This window comes from Mus pahari, chromosome 2 (assembly GCF_900095145.1).
Source record: "Mus pahari chromosome 2, PAHARI_EIJ_v1.1, whole genome shotgun sequence".
In the NCBI taxonomy this organism is placed as follows: Eukaryota; Metazoa; Chordata; class Mammalia; order Rodentia; family Muridae; genus Mus; species Mus pahari.
The window spans coordinates 159,915,620-159,920,250 of record NC_034591.1 but is presented as its reverse complement, the minus strand read 5'-3'; positions in this window follow the sequence as shown (position 1 = coordinate 159,920,250).

Here is a 4,631-nt window from a genome sequence, read left to right as displayed (position 1 = left end):
CCCACAGCTGGATCTCATGGAGGCATTTCCCCAACTAAAGCTCCTTTCTCTGTGATAACTCCAGCTGTGTCAAGTTGACACAAAGCTAGCCAGTACACACACACACAAAACTTAAAAAATTAATAAACGTTTTAAATAGAAAAATGTAACAACATACTATTTACCGTCACTATCTTTACTTTTGTGAACTCAAATAATTTTTAACGAATTTATCTAAGATCCAAGAAAAGGTCAGCAAAGACGCTCATGTTCCTTATCAAAGCTGAGCATGCTCTCTCAGCTTCGTAGGCACACAGTAGGCACACAGCACCTTCACATGAAAGAAGGGAAGCCTAAGCATACAGTAGGAGGCCCACTTCACCAGGAGTCAAGCACAAGATATGAAATTCTGCACAGTATAGTGTGTAACTCTGAAAGTTTAAAAAATGCACATGCTACTTAAAAATAAAAATACACTGGACGGGGGGGGGCAGATATGTATTCTCTTCACTAATTTTAGTCTCCCTATTTTAAAATAAATTGGTTGTAAGAGACACAAAAATGCTCAATGGGGTATGATAAATCTTCCTTATTGAGAAATAATGAATAATACCTATAAATACTACTTTAGGAGGTAGGACTTAATGTTTCCCTCTTGAGGGTGGGTTTGGTAATTGATTTTCTCTGCCAGCTGGACCACAGGATGTGAGATGTCTAGCCAAGCACCCTTTGGGGTGTTCTGGGAGGGTGTTTGGGGTGGGATTCACTCAGATGGTCAGCTGTGAAGCAGACTGCCCTCCCTGGCATAGGGGCCCCGTCACTCAGTGAAGAGCTGAAAGAGCAGGTGTTCTGCCTTTCAGCGTGGAGCTGAAGTGACAGCTCTTCCTGGGTCATTCACTGGCAGCCTGCATAGGGTCACAGTCCGCAGTTAAAGGAGCTCTGCCCCCCCTACAAATTCCCAGCATCTGTTCTTTTTCTTACATATGTTAATAAGATATAACAATTAGCATATGTTAATAATACATAACAACGGGCATTTTTACATATGTGTTTATTTTAATAGAACTCACCCCATTGCCTTCTCTGGTTCTCCCCCTCCAGCTCCTCCCCCACCAACCCCTTCCCCTCTGACTCCTTCTCTTCCCCGCCTCCCCCCCCCCAGTGGCCAGTTGGCTTCCATAAAGGTTGGTTGCGTGAGATACTTACCAAAGGCCATACCACTGAACCTCTGACTCTGCCTTCCCCAGCAAACCTACATATATCCTTATCCCAAGTACGATCTGGCTTCTGGCTAGAAAGAACAGACATCCATATAACCAAGGGGGTGACTAGATCTCAGATTCACCTAACTTATTCTGAATTCTGTCTCCTCCTGTGACTCAGTTGTACTTGTCTCTGCCTTCTCTGCTCAGTGGTAGAGTCCCTTGTTGATCTCTCCCTTGACAGCCCTGATCCTTCACACTAACAATCCTAGAGGGAAGGGGGAGGGGCACTCCTCTCAAGTGTTTGCACAGAAGAAAAAAAAAAGTGTATTAATTAGACTAACAAGTCATTTTCCCCAAATCTGACCCAAACACTAAGCCCAAGAATTTAGAGAAATCTTCATTAGAACAGACTGATATGGGGGCGCAAGGAGGAAGATTAAGCACTGTGTAGCACGGTACTAGGGCCCCAGAGTCAGCGACAAGGGAGAGTCAAGTCTACACAAACCCTATGGAAGGCCTTCACCTGGGCAGTACGGTTCTGGGACAAATATTGGGGGGTGGGGGGGCTGTTCAATGATGAAACTTCCAAGTACCTGATCCTTCTTCATCCTTCCTGTATGGACCAGAATTGCTTTGTTTCATTTATTTTTAATGTATTGAGGGGGGAGGGGACTTGTCAAGGTGGACTATGCCTTTAATCCCAGCACTTGGGAGGTAGGGCAGATTTCTGTGAGCTCACAGGTAGTCTAGTCTACATAGGGCTCCAGGCAAACAGACCTCCTGAGGCCCAGCCTGAGAAATGAAATAAAGGTTTCCTCTATTTTTAACCGTGTGTGTGTGTGTGTGTGTGTGTGTGTGTGTGTGTGTGTGTGTGAGTTCATGTGTATGCAATGCACACAGAGGCCACAACAGGGCACCATATCCTCTGGAGCTGGAGGTTGTAAACTTCCAGAAGTGGGTGTTGGGAATTGAACTTGTGGCCTCCGTAAGAACAGCAAGTACTTTAACCACAGAGCCATCTCTTCAGCCCCCGTTTTATCCACTTGAAATTAATTTGAATGATATCATCATTCTTCAGCTTCAACTATTTCAACTGTTTAAGAGTAAAGTCAAAATCTCCCAGATGGCCCACAATCCTTCGTGTGAAAATCCCACCCTCCTCACTGAGCTCGGCCTTCCCTCTGCACGCTCTGCTCTAGCCGCCAGCCTCTCTTCGGTTTCTTTAACATGCTGTATTTTTCTCAGCTCAGCCCTTCCTCTGATTCTTCTTAGACACGTGCTGTAGCTGTAGCTCCTCCTCCACAGTACAATTGTAAAATGAATGACATGCATAAATAAAGCTCAGGTCATCTTTAGTCAGATTTCTCTATGACTCTGACTCTCCAAATTAGGTCAGATTTCCTCAGATAACACTCATGTGTCTGTGTATGTGTGTGTGTGTCTGTGCATGTGTGTATGTCTGTGTGTCTGTCTGTGTATGTCTCTGTGTCTGTCTTTCTGTGTCTCTGCGGCAGGGGGAGTTCTGTGTCTGTGTGTGTTTGTGTGTGTTTGTGTGTGTGTGTGTGTGTATGTGTGTGTGCATGTCTGTGTGCATCTGTGCATGTGTGTATGTCTGTGTGTCTGTGTATGTGTCTGTGTGTGTGCATGCGTGTGTCTGTGCATGTGTGTGTATGTATGTCTATCTGTCTGTGTGTGCTTTACACCTTTTGTCTTTATTATAATCATACAAACCCTAGGTGTCAGCTCCTCATACCTCAGGCCCTCTAGGCATAGCAACCCTCCCACTGCCACCACCACCACCACCACAAGTAGATAAATAGATAACTCTGGCGAGACCTGCAGTGACACATGACACTGTGAATGTTCATCACAGTTGCAAACACAGGGGTAGTGTGGTAGCTAGAACCAAGTGATCTGTACATGGAATGTATCCAAAAAAAAGAGAAAATGTTAAAATATGTATTCAGGAGATTAAGAGAGGTGGCTCAGTGCTCAGTGTCATCTTCTGTCTTGCCGAAGGCCTGATGCCCCCCGTCGAAACCCGTACTCGCTCGTGTGCTCACACATGCACAGATACACAAACAAAAATAAACTAAAATGTTTAAGTATTCAGTTTTCTCAGGTGAAGAGGGTTTCCACACAGGTGTGCTGAGCTGGGGAGTCTGAGGTCACGGAACCCAGGCCCACTGTGGGCGGAGTCCTGGCTGATGCTGTCCTGGGAGCTTTACCAAGAGTAGAACAGCACCCAGAGGGGAAAATTACTGCAGACAGAACCCTGAGGTAATTTTAGTTTTATTTACAGAGGCCGTTCACCTTAGACACTGAAGTCAGGTTTAGACATTCAAACAGCCCTGTAATGAGTACATTTTCTACCATCCTTTCCCTTGGTAAACAGCTCTCAGAGACACTAAAACACAGACTTTCTTTCTGAGTGGAGCCCAGTGTTCTGTGTCCCCGGCACCTCCTCTCTCCACACCCTCTCCTCCTCACATAAAGTCTGGCTTGTTGGGGTCATCCTGAACTTTAGGAGTGCTGGGAGAGTGGAGTGTCTAATGCGCATTTCTGCTCCTCCCTCGACTGGGTGCGCTCAGGGGAGCCTACCTACCGCAGCCTCCTTCCTGTTTCCTCAACTACACCCAAAAGTGCAGCGCACTCTGAATTCCAGAACCTTCCACCATTCCTTGAATAAAGGCAAATGAGAGTCACGTTTCAAAGCTACTTTTGATTGCAAAGCATAGATAATGGCCTTTTTTGTTTTGTTTTGTTTCTGTGTTTGTTTTTCTTAAATCTTGCATCTAACCCTTTCAAGGGCTGATGACAGCAAAGTGCAGAAATGAACACCGTTAGTTCCCTTCACTTCAGCTCATCGGATCCTCAGTGTTGGAGGCTGGTTCTGTCAAAACAACAGAGGATCCTTTAAGACCAAGAAGGGAAAGTGACTGGGGAGGTGGAGGGGGCTGGCAGAGAGCTGAGGAGGAAGGAAATGGGAAGGAGGAAGGGGAGGCCTGCCTCCCGTGCAGCTGCGCTTACATTCCGACCCTCCTTCTTCATGCATGCACTCACAAGGCTGCCTGTGTCACCAGCAGCTTCTTTACAGGAGAACGGGGACTAAGCTGACTTGTGGGGTTGTGTTCCACCCCACGGACACCCCTTTCTCCGTGTTAAACCACCCTGTCCCTTCTTTCTCCTTTCCTGGTGTTTTTGTTGAACAAAGAAGAGGAAGAGACAGAGTGGGAGTATAGTTCAGTGCCGGACACTCCCTCGGCAAGCCTGTGGGGCCTGCGGTTCGTACCACAGAAGAGAATGGAGTGGGGGCAGGGAGGAGAGAGGACAGCAGAGTAAGGGAAGGAGCACCATGCCAACCTGGCCTGACAGGAGGCAGCCTTTGGCAGTTCAATTTCAGGCACACCAATTTAATCATTTATTATTTTCAACACCTCCTCTCTT